The 17,620-nt window shown below is 41.3% G+C and overlaps 1 long non-coding RNA gene across 1 annotated transcript; it reads right to left on the reverse strand.

Moving 5' to 3' along the window:
- Positions 1–1,859: 1,859 nt before the first annotated feature.
- On the reverse strand, positions 1,860–4,627 carry LOC134461497 (uncharacterized). The gene is made up of 5 exons (XR_010037300.1): positions 4,098–4,627; positions 3,440–3,493; positions 3,083–3,263; positions 2,546–2,641; positions 1,860–2,209 (listed from the first exon to the last, which is right to left on the reverse strand). It is a non-coding gene; the product is annotated as an uncharacterized LOC134461497 (long non-coding RNA).
- Between the last annotated feature and the right edge of the window lie 12,993 nt (positions 4,628–17,620).

Consider the following 17,620-nt stretch of genomic DNA (forward strand, 5'->3'; position numbering starts at 1 on the left):
TGAGCTGCGCACCGGGATACACCATGCTCAGGGTACAGTCGTGGTGGATGGTAGGGGAGAGCACTGGTTAATTATTCCCAACTAGCGGGCGGGGAGTCAAACTGTCGATCTTTGGGGTACAAATCTGACACCCTAACCGCTTACCCATGACTGCCCTAGTGCTAACTTTACTGCAGGAAACCAAGGCACACAGTTATCATGCTGTATTATTTATTTATTGATAAATAAGTGGAGCACTGAACAAAATAAGGTCTAGGCTACTGTACATCATGCTGAGTATAGTGTTTTACCACACATACTAGTGTTCAAATGGTTCATAAGAGTGTCCACTGACGTGTATAGTATAACTGGACTGCGGAGTTCGATAGAACTCCATTCAACGGTTTTGAAGCAACCGCGGCTGATTTACTTCCGCCCCAAAAATGCGGAAATATAATAATCACCCTGACAACGTTGAGCTACATTGCTGATAGGTCGACATCACCGGCCAATCCACAAACAGACACTTCAAGACATGTCCCGCCCCTCCCACCCGAATATGACATGGCGTCCCCAGCAGAAATATTGAACCCTGTTTTCAGCTGTGGAACTGGTCGACACAGAAACACTTGATTGTCATAAAAACACCAACACAAGTTCAAATGGAACTGGTGATCGGTAAGTATGGCAAATATACCATGCTATTAATAAAATGATACTTTGGGATGAAACCTTGAAGAGCTTGTTATGATGACCATAATAATTTTAGCTTAGCATCTAACGTGAGCCAGCCGAGTGGCGTAAGACCTAGCTTACTATAAGTTACTTCACCACGTTGTAATGTAGCCGCAATTAAAGATAAATGGGAAGTTAGGCTACAAACTTAGCTACAAACAGATGTGTCTTTGGGGTCGGCGTACCGTTTGGCAAAACATAATCCATGTCAGCAATACTCATGTATCAACATTGCATTTGTATGAGAGCTCAGAATGCTCCATTTTTCATGTTGTACATCTGCGTAAAATATTGTTTGGTTTGTGTCTGCCACACCAAGTTAATCCTCTACGGACATTTGTAAATAACTTTGAATGTTTGGGCATCAAATGACATGCAAAACCTTTCCGTTTGACAGACAAACCATGGACGCTGAAGAAAGGCTCCTCGACGCCAAGCTGTCATCCGGAAGATTGAAGATGAAGATTGCCGTGTCGAGCAGTCATCATGACCATTTTTTTTGCTGATCCCCCCAGTTTTTGAAAAGATTCAGAATACAAAGCTTCTCTTTCTTAGATCACTCTTAGAAGTAGACGGTATGGTAAACAAACCAAAGTTAACACCTTTCAGTTAGTAAAACATAGCTGGCCTACAGTAGGCTATGACTAACCATCTGGGTGTTTTGTATGCTTGACATCAAGATTAAAATGAAATATTCACCCTTATGTTCTGCTTTTTAAACTTGCAAATCATGGAGTGGGCATTCTTCCCCAAGCTTGTAAGAAATGCATTACTTCAATCACACAGTGTCTCCCAACTTCTTTTTTGTCTCATGTACCCCTTAAGCATTTTTGTCATACCATGAGTACCCCTCCCTCATGCTCTAGTCTACTGTATATCTTCCTCTATCCCAGTGGTTCCCAACCTTTTTCTTCAGGGACCCATATTTTTACCATTGTAAGCTTTGGTGACCCAATCGTGCCAGCGCCCACGCGAGAGGGAGTCCCAGGCGAGAGGGAGTCCTGCGGAAACTCATTAGAAAATTGTATTCCTCAATTTGTCTTCAGTCAAATATAGAATGACTGTTTAATGTGTCGCTTACATTTTGTTGCCTCTATGCATATATCAGTTTAAAAGCTTTACTTTGTCATATATTCAATATGGTATTAAAACGAAACCCCTTAAAATCAAGAGGGCTTCGCGACCCACTGTGGATCTTTGGCGACCCATAAGTTGGGTCCTGACCCATAGGTTAGGAACCACTGCTCTATCCCAATATGATTATGCTCCATACATTTCTTTTTATTGATACCTGCCAATGCATGTACCACCTGCATTGTGTTGTAACAATAGTGTGGTTAACCAATATAACAAATTAAACAAAATGTGCGGGCTGCTGTATATAAGCATTTATTAACTGTGTTTCATAATTGCAATGGTTTTTGAAGCTGGTTCTGCATATCGGATCCTCTGTGGTGGTAGGATGCAGGCAGCAGCGTACTGTGCACATCTTCAGCTGTAACGATAAATACAAATCTATTTTTAAAAAATAATTAATGTAACATGAACATAATTGAAGCATATCACTGGTATATATAGAGTAACTATAACATTTCAGTGTAGTAAAAATCTCTACATTTGTTTAAAAAGGAAAAACCCATGAACATCCTTCTCAAAAAAGTTTTGGGTGCAGGACTAACAAAGTCAAATGACAACTGAAAATTAAGTCTGCTCACCAAGCTCCTGTTTTACTTATTTAATGTGATGAGCTTGAAGTGCAGACTTCATTTTCAGTTTTCAAATGTTTTTATTGTCCCATTAAATCTGCAGAAATATGGGGGTGTAGACTCACTTGTGTAATACACTATAGATGTAAACAGAGACGTTGTCCAAGTCCTTGGTCATGTGATACCTGCTGCAGTGTACTCCACGTCTTCAGACACCTCCGCTGTAAATAAAATAATGGCATATGAAGTGTGATGAGAATACGTCACTGTTTGGTACACCAACAACTTAACATACTTATGTCGTTTACATTATTTACCTCAACATTAAGTAGCTGAACTTGTATTAGTGTCAGGTTCATGGGAAGAAAACACAATAGATAAGGAGATGGGCTGCTCGTGTTTCAAAGCATGCTACCTAATCAGTGAAAATCATGGGGTGGTAGTTTCATGGTGTGGGCATGCATATCTGTCAATAGAATTGGTACCCTTGTAATTATTGAAGATAGTGGCTACTGACAAACGCTGAGAGTTTACTACGCTTGATCTATACTTTTATCCAGTCCAATTACTTTTTGTCCCTTCAAATTGGGAGGCACATGTAAAAATAAGTGAAAGTCGCTTTGGATGCAAGCATTGGCTGAGTGTAGTGTAATGTTACATACCGGGTACTATATAGTATCATAGATGGCAGCAGGCTGGTCAGGTCCTCAGTTGTGCACTGGCAACAGTGGCTGGTCCTTGTCAGGTGTGTTTATGGGGCCTCTTCTCAGGTCAGAGAGTCAAATCCTTAATGATGTTGACTATGGTGAGACCTGCTGGCGTGTACTGTACATTTTCAGACATCTGTAAAGAAAATGATGACAAACGAAGGGTGATGAGAACAACATATATTTCATTACTATGTTATTACTAATATATAAACACATGCAGAGTAAGCAGATGATGGTGTTAGCCTTACATTGGAAGGTCTCTGGTCTTAAGTCAAGCGTATACTTTAGGGATTTGAAACTTAGGCCTACCTGACAGTGAGTCCTGGCTGTGTTTTCCAGGTGAAGTGTGGTTTGTTGTTTTGCCTACAGAATGAAACCATGTCACATGAGGATGGGGAAAGGATGTTTACTACACAATGCACTCGTCAGTAGGCCTGCAATCGTCAACATTACTGACAGTTTGCATTACACTATGCACTCGTCACTCAGTACAGTCAACATTAATGACGCAATTTGCATACTGAAAACGAACGTACCAATGACCATCATTTCATCACCAACTAGCAACTTGGCAATTTGGCAACACAGAAACAAACAATATTTGACAGTTTTTCACGGAGGAACACAGCTAGACTAGGTTGCTTTTCCGATGTGGCTGGCCAGCATAGTGCCAGAATGGTAGTGAAATGTTTACAGCATCGTGAATGAATATGTAAGGATTTGGCTACGGTACGGAAGGAGGGAATCCATACACATGATGCACGCCAAACAGACACATTTTGCTTTCAAAAGCAAAGGCATTCAGATTACAATTAAGTTACTTGACAAACCGACAGATAATCAAACACTGAAAGATCAGCATGCTGCCTTTGGCTAATAACAAGCTAGCATTGTCGTACGTGTTTGTTAAACAAAGCTCAGTCATTTTGGTCAATCAGCCACGTATACAAGCTTTTATTTTACTTACCAAAACCGCAGAGGTCCTTACAGAATACGGAGAAGTACATCCAAAAGTACAACAAAGCATATTTGTGGGGAAAGTGTACCAAAATTAAATAATCCATCGCAGTGATGAAGCTGTTGAAAGCAGAGCTGGTTGAAAGTAATGCAGCAGGGAGAGAGGGGGCTTCCCCTGGAGACGCCGCGAGACTCGCCCTTCTCCTTGACAACGGCCTGCCTGTCAATCAAAACAATAATTCTAAAGAATGGCAACTGCCAATCAACCCAAATAGCCATGCTCATTGGTCATTTAAACTATTTTAATAGCTTTCTTAAATAAAGGGTCAGCCCGAAAAAAATATCTGGGTTGTTTAGGAGGGAGGGGAGACTACCGTTTTAACGAAACAGGGCCGACTCGGCAAGAATTGCCTAGGAACTACATGGCTTCAAGTCCACCATAGAGATACATGGAAAAAGGCGCTCTACTTCCTTCTTCCGCCCCAAAATCGTCCCATGTCCCGCCCCCAGCCGTTGCTTCACAACGCATCGAACATCCGCAGTCTAGTTATAATAGAAGTCTGTGAGAGTGTCAATTCAAATGATGGCTTGTGCTTGTTATTTGACAACAAAATCGACTTTTTAGAAGAGGGTACATTGATTTGAGACAAGACGTTCATGTTGCAGGAAAAGTGAGGAGTCTTGCTTATTGTGAGTGAGTTTATGGATTTGTGTGCAAGTTTTGAGAATTCGAGACATGATTCCAGAATCACATCACGTCACGTCACGTCACGTCACATCACTGTCACATCACATCACTGTCACATCACATCACAAACGAGAAGAACTGTCACATCACTGTCACATCACATCACAAATGAGAAGAACTGTCACATACACCCTGGAGATTCCAGCTTGCGCCATGGTTCTGAATCTTAAAGGGTGGCATTGGCATTCATGGGCCTGGGGGCGGGCTCTTTTGACCCCCCCCCTCATAACTCATGAACGGAATACGGTATGACCACCAAACTTTGGGGAGATGATCTACATGGACATCTATGAATGACATATTTTTTGTGTCATTATCTGGTATTATGACGTCATTATGACATCATATGATTATAATGCCTAAAATATTGCCATCATGTATTTTCCATCAAATGTAGGTAATGCACTTAAATTTTAATGATTATATGCTTCAGGCCACTTTAATGTTCACAAAGTTGTCTGATGCTAATGGAAATAACAAAAAAATATGAAACAGGAACAATAATGAGACGTAGATTAGTGATTTTTGGTCAGACATACCTGTCAGAAAACCTTTGCCACGGCAACGGCAAAAATGATAAACCTAATTTTTTGGTACTAAACTGTACCCAACTATATTTTAGGAAAAGTCACCACGCTTTGTAGTCATAGCTTAAGTCGTTAAGGAATTAGACAACATCAAAGTTGGTGCGGGCACTTTTACCCCCCCCACTTCTACCCCCTAACCCCCCCCCAGTCTGGATAGGGTTAAAGCAAGACAACGCTTAACATGAAAAATAAGACACTTAACCAGGGCTCTAAATTAACTTTTTCCACCACCAGCCAATTTGGCTAGTAGACATTTTTTCTTACCAGCCAAACAGAAGTTCAACTAGCCATTTTTTAATCTTGCCAAAATAGGCTATGCGTTAGACTAGTTGTGTTTTTTTTTAATTATTATTATTATTGTTATTTTATTCAAATTTCCACAACACATAAACACTATAGGCCTACATACTAGGTCTATAATAAGCATATTATATATAGGCCTACTTTTTTTAAAGTTCTGCTTTATTTTTACCTTATTTTTACCTCTGAAAACAATGAATCACCAGCCACACACACAACAGACCTTTAAACCAAACACACAGCCAAACACTACAAAACCTCACACTCCAAGGAGGGAGAAGAGATGAGAGGAAAAGAAGAGGAGAGGAGAGGTCAACACACACACACACACACACACGCACGCACGCACACACACACACACACGAGCACGTTGTGCAATAATGGATATGATGTCGTGTGTGCCTATTGTGTGTTTATGTAGCCTACAGTATGATGCTACACACAGTAAAAATTTACAAGGATTTCAGAGTAATTTACTGTGAAATCTCACAGTTAATTACTCTGATGTTCTGGTACACTATGCTACTGTGATGGTCACACGGCACACAGCAAATTAGTCTGAAATCATTGTATCACTTGCCATTTCTCACCTAACTTGCACATCACAGTATTTTACTGTGCTCTTCAAGGATAACCAGCATGACAAAGTGATAAACTAGGAAACATCACAGTAAACTACTGTGTGGGCGGAGCATCTATTAAATTATTAGTGCATTGGGGCACAACTTCAGTCAAAGACAGGTTGGGCTCTTCATTACAATCACACCTTTCATTGACATTTTCAGCAAATTATTTCATTCTTAATGTCTTGTGGTATACATGTATACACCCATCATCAGTTGACTACTTTATCCCCACTCTCAGTCAAATAATAGAAGAATGAGCTTATATATATTGGGAGATATACATGACCATCTTCATGATGGTGGGAATATGGTCATTTTTCTTGTGTACCACTTTAAATAGTACAACCCCTACAATAAACACAGAATATAACAAGGAGTAATATTTTGAAGCACACTTAATATATTCCTTCTAGATAAATGGCTCTCCATAAGTGCATTGCATGATGGGACACGATCTGAAGCACGTATGTCCTAAGCCCCTCCCCCTCAGGTTGCACATATTGACATGAGGAAGTGAGAAAAAAGATGACCAAGCATGGGAAGACATGTAGCAAACAAGAAGTTGATGACTAAATGTCGATGAAGTGTCTGAAGGCCCAGATTGTGCTATATGGCAGACTTGGCCTAATGGATAGGGAGGTGGACTTAAGTTCAGAGGGTTGCAGGTTCAAATCCCTCCGAACCCTACATTGCCCTAGGGACAGCAACCATTGTTGTATATTTGTATATCACTTTGAGTAAAGGCGTCAGCCCTCAACCCAACTGACATGCCTTCCCATTGAACTTTCGCCCACTTCAAGTGTGTAACAATATCTTACTGTGAACTCACAGGGAGTTACTGGCTACTAATTGCATTCATTTCACAGTAACATACTGTGAATTCGTCATATCACAGTTAACTACTGTAAAGGCGTCAGCCTTCAACCCAACTGACATGCCTTCCCATTGAACTTTCGCCCACTTCAAGTGTGTAACAATATCTTACTGTGAACTCACAGGGAGTTACTGGCTACTAATTGCATTCATTTCACAGTAACATACTGTGACATTCTGCCATAATTTGTTACTGTGAAATCCAGAGAGACTTTTCGTCATATCACAGTTAACTACTGTGCGGTTATAACAGGTGTTTTCTTCGTGTAGGCCATGATTGGGTGCATTATGTGGCTGCCTTGGCCTAATGGTTAGGGAGGTGGACTTAAGATCAGAGTGTTGCAGGTTCTAATCCCTCCTAACCCGGCATTACCCTAGGGACAGTAACCAATGTTGCATATCTGTATGTCACTTTAGGTTGCTCCTGGCCATGATGGAGTGTAATTACTTATTGTCAGGCCTAATTAGAAGAAGGTCTATGATTGGAAATGTTGCTGGTTCTGCTTCCAATAAATGAAGTTGCAACCAATGTGCTACACAAACACTTTTTTAAGTTGGCACCTGCTAATGCCTTTGTCTTGGATGTGCACGCCAAAACTCCAGCATCCAATTTTAAATCAGAATATTGCCACCTAGTAAAAAAAATAGGCTATCTTGTGAAGTGCCATTGCACAATTGAAAGTCAAATGCTTGACATGATTGACATTGCCTACCATCAACCAGGAACAATGGTAGTGCCCAATCAATCTGTCAATTAGTACCTGCCCTCACTTGAGTATATATGACTGTTACAAGTTCATTGAATTACCTCCTGCAGCTGCCACATGCCTGATTACTCTGGTCACATGGTTAACTTTCACCTCTATATAAACTCAGACTGTCACAATGCTTGAGTTGCTTGCCTAAATGACTGGTTCGCTGGCTCTCTGTCCGGCTTGTTGGTTAGTGAGCTAACTGACCGACCAACTGACTGTTTGTTGGCCAGCTGGTTGGCTGGCTAACTGACTCTTTTGGTTGACTGTATGGCTGGTTTGTTAGCTGGCTAGCCATACAACTGACTTGTTTGTTGGTTAGTTGGCTGACTAACTGAGTGTTAGTTGGTTAGCCGGCTCTTTGGCTGGCTAGCTGACAACTGACTCTTTTGGTTGGCTGGTGGACTGGTTTGTTGGCTGGCTTGCTATTTAGTTGGTAGTGAGTATTGTGGTAGCAGGTACCCTTTTTGGTGTGTTGCTTACTTGATTAAGAAATTTCAGGATTGTCTAATTATGCTCAACTAGAGTATTCTATGCACACTGGTTAATGTACTCTCATCCAGGAGATAGCAATTACTAAGTGGTAATAATATTGCACAAACTTCAGAAACTTGAATTTCTCTGTGGTTATGAATAGTTTGGATGTTGGATTGTATGGATCGTTTTTGTCTATCAATACAAGATAACAGTGTGATGGACTGGTTCCATGCCACAGTTGTCTCAGTCATGGTGGGGAATGGGAGGTGCCACAATAACATGGTAGCTACCTCTTTTGTGGTGATGAATGGAGGGGCGGGATCATGGTAGTGTGGGTAGGGTGACAGTAACTTACTGTGGTGTGGCCACAGTAAACTACTGTGAGAAGATCACAGTAAACTGTGAGGATGGCCACAGGGAATTACTGGCTACTAATTGCATTCATTTCACAGTAGTTTACTGTGACATCACGGGAATATTTTTTACTGTGTAGGCACCATTATTTCCTCCAGGAGCTCTTCTCTACCATGCGCAACAAAATAACAAGAAGCATACGCTATGTTTAACTAAAAGCAAATAATATAACGGAAATGTTCGCTTCCTTTGTTACTCTCATAGCGTACGTAGCGCACGTAGCCTACTCGCACGGGCATAAGGTCTGCACTTCTATCCGATGGCGTGGGCTTTCCAACTTAGTTGCGCCAGGAGGACTTAAAACATTTCAGAAGACAACTGACGGCTACGCTCACACTACTCTGACAGCCCGTTCTCCTCCTCTGCCCTTGTCTCTATTTCGTTCCACAACACTCCTGTTATTGGAACTCTTCGGTCAGGTCCCCGCAGCTTAAAAAGGCAGCCTGTTAGAGCAAGGTGTGTCGGTGAATGCTAATAGTAACAGTAGGCCTAATAGTGACGTTAAAAGTGGTGGAGCGAAAGCGACAGGAGCAGGCACTGACTTCTATACTAGGCTATTATATATTATAGTATAGAAGTCAGTGGGAGCAGGGGAGAGTTGCCTGTCAAAATAGTGTGAGCGCAGGAGAGCTCTGAAATGCGCTCTGTCCTGGCGCGTGCAACAGCAGCACAGAGTCGCTGCTGCTTCGGAAAGCTCACGGTGGGGTGACGGGACGTCATGACGGGAGTGTTTATGGGTAATGTAGGAAATCTCGCCGTATCGTTGTCATACAAGCCGCTTTACCGTTCACAATTTACTGTAGGCTACTCGGGCGCTACTAGCCAAATGGGCGGGTAGGTATTTTTTTCCACCGGCCAAAATTAATTTTCACCCGTGTTTGGCGGGTTGGCGTGTGTTAATTTAGAGCCCTGCACTTAACCACCTTTATAAACCCCAGCCAACGATTTCAACTGTATTAAGCACCAAAATAGTGGCATACCCCTTTAACACATAAACAGATGCAACACCCATCCATTCGTAATGCTGCTTTTTTTTTCAGAAGCCGTGCAAAAGGGGGAAAAAAAAAATCAATTGTATAAAAATAAAGACCTGACAGGATTGATTAATTTAGATGTATCTTGTAGTTGATGTGAGGGCCATTTTAGCAATATATGGCATTATAAGGCATTTTGATAATCAAAAAACAACAACAACAACAACAAAAGTCATGGACACAGGCATCTCAAATATAACAGTTTATTCAAGACAGCACTAGATATTTTTTACAGCCATGATCGAGGCTCCAAGTCTGACCCAATACAGACCATATCATCACTTCATATAGCTTAGACTCACACATTAAATAAAACTCAAATAACTAGTGCTGTCTTCTCTGTGACATCTGGCGGCATGCACAGACACATGCACAGGTAAGGTGCAAGGGGCTGGGAGCACATGGAGGCTGCATACTGTATTATATTGGGGCATTATTGTAGCCTGGGCGAAAGCCAACTGTTGACTCTGTTATATACAGTCTGGAACAAGCTAAGAGGAATCTGTTCCCATGGGGTATGGGGGAAGTCTGGGGAAGACCTTACTCTGCAATCGGAGTTCCAAATTAAAATTGAAATGCCTTACTAGCATGCCTGTTACGTTACAGTGTTGCCAAAGCATACAAATAATGTAAGACAAAAGTGTGAATAGTGTTAGCTTAACCAGTCAGTAATGCACTTCACGGGTGAGTTCTGCATAACCACTCTCAACTGTTTACTGATTGGCAAAACCGTGAGCGAAGCGAGGAAAGGAGGGTTGGGCCAGACTATATATGGAGCCAAAATCTTTGGGTGGCATCGCCAGGCTAGCATTATGTCACATACTTCTGTGAAAATAATGTGAAGCTTTTGTTGATCTTCTTCAGAGAAGTAGATGTGTGCACATCCCACCCGATGAGCCAGGTGCAGGACAATGAGAGTAAATCCAAGTGAAAAGAGAAGTCCGCGACACTGCTTGTCTATTTATTATTTAATCGAGCAACGTTTCGACCTTCAGGTCTTCATCAGGCACGTTGCTCGATTAAATCATAAATAGACAAGCAGTGTCGCGGACTTCTCTTTTCCCAAGCTTTTGTTGATCCTCATGTCAACATGGACTGCGGCACATGCACCACAGTGATGGAAAAAAACAGGAATTCAAGACAGCGCTATCAGACATTTTATCCAGTTGGCTTTTTCATCATCTCCTCCCAATCTGTCTATCACCTATCCCCATAGGAATCATAATGTGGTTAGACTTTTGTATTCTCTATAAAGACCTGGTGCTGCCCTCTCTGTCTTCCCTTCTCTGCTCAGTTTGAATTCTAATTTGGCTGCTATGCCTTTTTGGAATGCTAAAAAAATGGATGACATTGAATTTCAGGCTACTAACTTCCAATTTACCTTTAACCCTTGTAAGGTGTTCTTGTTTTGGTTACATAGAAGGTGTTCAGGTTAATTTGACCCGGGCATATAGAAAAATAATGAAAAAAAAAGGGGGGGGGGGATAGCTCATATTCACCCTCATGTTCCCCTCACCCTGTATGTGAATTTCTGTTTATTTATGTTTTTCGAGAGTGGGAGATACAGAGAGAAAAAGATAAAGAGACGGTAAGTAAACTTAATCCAAGCTCTCAGATTGAACCACTGGTGCTCTTTTCACGCAACGTTGAAACATTGAGGCACAATTGAAGGACCAAACAATATCTGCACTCCTTTTCCCACATACGTCACCAACTGCCTTGTCGACTTAACATGTCATCACTGTTGTATCAGAGAGTTTAGAAAATATTGGTGTATAAGCTCCCTAAAGTGATACTGGTCAAAATGACCCGGAACCTCCTGTGTAATAGAGATGTGCGGGGGGGGGGGGGGGGGGGGGGGGGGGGCACATTTTTTTTTTTTTAGATCCATTTTCCTCACTGAAAATGAGCCAAAGCCTGTGATTCTCAGTGCAAAACAATAATAACTGATAGCCTACAATTTTTCTCAAGCTTAAAACTGAAAAGGGTCAAAATGACCCGAAAGTTAAGGTTGAGAGAACTACTTATCTAGATAATGACCAATTCCTTTTTGGTATCCACAGTCCCAAAGACTGGGCAAATTTTCTCAGAATTACTGAAATCCACCAGAGACGGTCTTATACGAGACGATTAACTCATGAAGCCTTCCATAGGAATGAACGAGAGCATTTGGCTACGCGAACATGGCGTTTGCCGGCTTCACTCCCACCTGTCCGGTAACGAGAGCCAATTGCTTGCTGAGCTGCGCTGTCACTTATCCAATCGTCTCGACGCCTCGACGCAAGTGCAAACGTAAACCTTTACGACTGCTCGTACCTAATCGGTTTGTTTGCTGGCGGCCATGTGGTTTGTTTGCCGTCCGTGGAAACTTAATTGTGAATTGGGCAGAGAGCGCAACTCGACCATTAATCACCTTTCTGCGCCCATCCAAAATGCAGGTGCAAGACGGACAGATATAATCACGGAAACAAAACCGGCCGTGTGCATAGGCTACATGTGCACACCCGTTGTGGTTTTTCTTATGGTTGAAAACAAATAAGTAAGAAAAAGCAAAACGGGAGCAAGTCTGCAAGACATTCAACTTTGATCAGTTTAGCTTTTTTTTATTGGGCTATATTTTTCACCGTTGGTCATAGCTAGGCCTATTATCAGTTTAGGCAACAACATGATATCACAGTTTAAAACACCAATTTTGAGGCAGGCTACCCTACATCATTAATTTATTCAATAGCCTATTTTTTTAATTACTGATGAGCAGGGACGACCATTGTGCTTACTGCTTTGGCTATCAGAAAATAAATCCAGTGTCTTTTCTGTACGATGACCGGAGAATGGATGCCCGTTTGACAGCCGGCCGGAAGAGGTGAAGTCCACGCAACTTGCTCCCACCACCTGCCGCAAAACAGAACGTTGTCGTGGAATGTGGCGCATGCGCAGATCAAAAATAGCATAAAGAAAAACGCTGTTTTAAAGCGTTACTTTCACGTTTCGGTTGTTCTAAGACTGCCATTAAACCCAGTTTTTCATTGTGATTCCAACCATATGAGTTGTGTATCGCTGTGTTGTCCCACTGTCACACAACATTATTTCCCCCATTCATTCTAATATACCCCATCACTGACTAATCTCAAATAGTCAGTTTGAGGCGTAGCCAAGATGGCCGCCGAGTGATGGGACTTATGGGAACAGACTTTGATTCCACCTGGAATGAATAAATCTGATGCTTCCTCCCCTCATGAATGTCATAGAAGCTGACCCGCCCACCCTGCATGTCCAGGTACACCCCTACTCTGCAGGGTAGGACAATATTTAACTTGGTCACTGGTTCAGTTAGGGCCACAAGCCTGCCTAACTGCAGACGTAGGGTCCAGTATCCTGATGAGGTGTTGAGTTTGACATAGCCCACTTTGGGTGCAGAGTCTTTCATCACCCCTATCCTCCAATCACGGATGCCCCTGACGTCTACCTCCTAGTAATGCTGCCCTGAGCTGAAGCCCTGCTCTGCTTGAATGCACAACCAGCTGTTGTACATGTTACGAGATAAAATGAACCCACGCAGATAACAGCAGCTTTCCTCGTGCGTATATGACCTGACACGCCTTCTGTCCTTAGAAATAAAAAGGAAGGGGTGTGCCGTCTTTGGGTCCAGTGTGATTTTAACTGCAAAGGAGAGAAAAGAGATAGTGTCGTGTGATAGAGGCAATAGCCAAACTAAATAAAGCATGTACTGTAAGTTGTCATTATGTATCTAACAATTTAATTCCACGCCAATTGAACAAAGGTGTTTTGGTGCTCTGAAAATGAGATTGAAAATTATTTTCCAAATTTGAGAGGCTCCTGCTCAGACCAAGATGTTACGATTATTAACTTTAATGAAAGTGTTTCTACTAATGTCAGTAAGAACAGAACACCAAGAGCCTATGTTGAGTACAAATATGTTGAATAAAATCTCCTGAAGACGTAGACAGAGCAAAGCAAAATACTGCAGTAAAATGTTCATCAACTTTGAAGGATGTGGGATCATCCAGTGCTTCACTTAAAATAATATCAATCCATTCTCTTCCTGTCTGCAAACACCCAGGGATATTTTCATTTTTTTTTGTGATGCAAGTGCGTGGAAATCTGTTCATTTTGTGTGGAATGACCAAACATACATTACATTACATTACACTTAGCTTGCACTTTTTTGGATTTGATTTGCACATGGAGTCAGGGATTTTAGCCACCGTATAGTAGATAACCAACTACACGCTCCCTGTCTTACCTGCTGATGTTGTCATGAACTGCCATTCTAAAAAAAATAGACACAGGGCATAGCCTTAGCATAATGCTGTTTGGGACAGTGAAGAAAAGTAAGGCTTAAAGGGACAGTTTGGTCAATTTCAACATGCAGTTGTAATGCTCACACTACCCTGGACTTGTCAGTGTGTGAGATTTTTTCTTCTTCTTCTTCAGCCGTTTCCGAGATCCTGGTCATTGTAATGGGGGCAGCTCTTTGTTTACATTTCAAAAAAACATTTTTATTTATTCCCAAAAAAATCCAAAAGGTTATAAAACATCAGCAGACAACTAGCAAACAGCAGTACCTTTTGGGAAAATATTTGGAGTTGGCCTATGTTTCATTTTTTAAAAATGTAAACAAACGCTGCCCCCATTAGAATTGCTGGTAAAACTTTATTTTAGGGATACATCTATTAGCACTAATACATACAATATTAATGTCTGTGTAAGTAACTTGCAAGGCATGTACTAAGCAAAATAAGACAGTTGTTAGACATTTATTCGCAAATGTCTTTTTCATGCACAATAAGGGATTTATTACCAATATAACCTTAGTAAGGACCTAGTAGACCTAGATTTCTATTTATGAGTAAGCAGTAAGGGCCAAAATACAACGTGTATAAGCTCCTGGTAAACTGTGTGAACAAACCCTGAACAGTGTGAAAACAGATGTGGAATAAGGGTCCCTATTCTAAAGTGATGCATTGCTCAGCCCAGACTGCTTAGGGCCCCCGCACTACCTAGGGCCCCCACTCTACCCAGACCCCCCCACCTTCCCCGGGGCAAGTAAAGTGTAAAAACGTTTCAGATTCTGCAGCAGTCTAACAAGATATGTATATCTATCTTAAATCATTCAATAAACAATGCTGTGATAGGAAGGATTATATAGCAAGGATTGGACGTAAACTTGTCAATGACGGTGGGGTGGTGAGATGTCATTTTTTCATACACCAATTAGCTTTAAATGTAAAAACCGTACAATAAATGCAGAATATAACAATGAGAAATAGTTTGGAAGCAAAACTAAGCTGTTCCTTTGTGATAAATAAGTTAATGTTTGAGAAACTTAGCTCCAAGAAGTGCAGTGCATGATGGGTACGTCCTTAGTCAGAAAAGCAATGCATGGCCAATGCAGCAATGATAATAGTTCTGTTGTTACATACATGGCACATTGTTTGGATAGCAACTAAATTGCACGAGTGAGGGGAGGAGCTAAGGACGTAGGTAGGCTCAGAGCTGGGTAGGTTGTCTGTTGGCCTAGATTGCGTACCCATCATGCACTGCACTTCTTGAAGTTAATGTTCTCAAACATGAACTTAATTGTCACAAAAGAATAGTTTATTTTCGCTTCAAAACTAATATTCTAATGTGCTGCATTTATTTTTATTATTATTAATTACAATTAAAACTCAGTGGTACATGAAAAAAATTACACCTCACCAACCCACCGCCATTGACAAGTATACGTTCAATCCTTGCTATATAAAGGCTCCTGTTACCTTACATTACTATGAACAAGAGAAAACTGGATGACTCAGCTGAAAGAGCAAGAATTATATAATAAACCCTTACACATTGCTGATAAGGGGGGGTAGGTTGTGGGGGCCCTAGGTAATGAGGGGGACTTTGGTAGTCTGGGGGCCCTAAGCCATCTGGGGTGAGCAATGCATCACTTTAGAATAGGGACCCTTATTCCCCATCTGTTTTCACACTGTTCAGGGTTTGTTCACACAGTGTGTAGGGAGCTTATACACATTGTATTCTGCCACTTACTACTTACTAATAAATAGAAATATAGGCTTACTGGTCCTTACTAACGTTATATTAGTAATAAATCCCTAATTGGGCATGAACAAGACATTTGTGAATACATGCTTAACAACTGTCTTATTTTGCTTAGTACATGCCTTACAAGTTACTAACACAGGCATTAATATTGTATGTATTAGTGCTAATAGATGTATCCCTAAAATAAAGTGTTACCGAATAGCTCATATCTCGGAAAGGGCTTAGCCGAAAAATGTGGCATCACTGGGTACTGACAAGTCAAGGGTAGCGTGAGCAATGCAACTGCATGTTGAAATTGACCAAACTGTCCCTTTAACTTGCTCTCTTCTTCCGTAATAGAGTGTGACTGACACTAAACCAATGACACTTCAATCAGATACAATACCAAAACTGTTTCATAAATAGAAATTCAAATGCAGGAGATGAGATTAGACTGCACGTCATGTTTATCAGAAAGACATCTGGACTAACCTGTTGAGCTTGTCTCTTCTGATGGCCGAGTTACCTCAGGTGTTGACTTTTTCCATTTTCCTGTCTTCCCTCTACTGCCCTCCTCATGTTTCACTGACGGCACCACAGGGCTTTTTGAAATCTGCATGACAGAGAATATTTGTCAGTAAGCCTGTGATGCATTTAGCACCAACCACAACCTATCCGTATACAGTACCTTACATACCTCCACATCACAGACAGACTTCAAGAGGCCATTAGGGGAAACATCCGGCATCTGCGTGTTGCTTTGCTTCTGTCGAGAAAATTATATAACTCTTCAGTCACTTCAGTCACTTTCCCAAGCCAAAAGAGCATACTAAATACCACAATCAGTCTTATATTCATTTCCTGCAATGCTTACCTTTGATATGCTGAGAAGAACAAGTTGCTTCCACACCTCAATAGCCAATGAATAACCAAAATATACACATTAATGTCAAAAGTCATGTGGATTTTTTTTTTTTTTGCAGGAATGTATGTTTCAGCATACTTATATAGTTACCTTGGTTAGGGTCATCATGTTTGGTTTGAGAAATGGTTCTGAGCAGCATGTTTGTTGAGCACTCTGCTTTTTATTTTCATGACCGTTTAAATTTACGTTTCCACAACTCTTGGAAATTGGAGCTATATCTGTAATGGAGCAAAGCAAAAATAAAAATTAATCTGACAGATTTCAAATCAACACAAGGACAATTATGTAACAAAATGTCAATTAATTGCAGAGACATTGATGTCTTGTTTTCAACATGGGGCCTGCTCTACAAAGTTCCATAGCCTATTACTGCAGGGGTCGCCGGCGGGCCTATTCACTATTTGCTGAAAATACTCAGCTACATCATGACAGCATTGCTATGACAGTACCGAGAGCCTTAAGTAACAGATTGAGACATAGCCATTACAATTTTCGTGTCAGTAAGGTTATAACATATGGCTCTGCGCTAAGAGGTTAACAAGTTCAAAAGTATGTTTTCCTCTGAGTATTTTTTTATCGGTGTAAACTCACTGTGTTTTGATGAAGCCATGTCCTTCACTTCTGTAAGACCACCACTAAATTATTCCAGTGGAGCAACTTAATCCAAACAGTCTGTCTCTCTATCTCTCTCTCGGGGGGTGGTTGGGGTGGAGGGAAGGGGTTGGGGTTGGGTGGCGGTGGGGGAGGGG

This window comes from Engraulis encrasicolus, chromosome 13 (assembly GCF_034702125.1).
Source record: "Engraulis encrasicolus isolate BLACKSEA-1 chromosome 13, IST_EnEncr_1.0, whole genome shotgun sequence".
NCBI classification, from domain to species: Eukaryota; Metazoa; Chordata; class Actinopteri; order Clupeiformes; family Engraulidae; genus Engraulis; species Engraulis encrasicolus.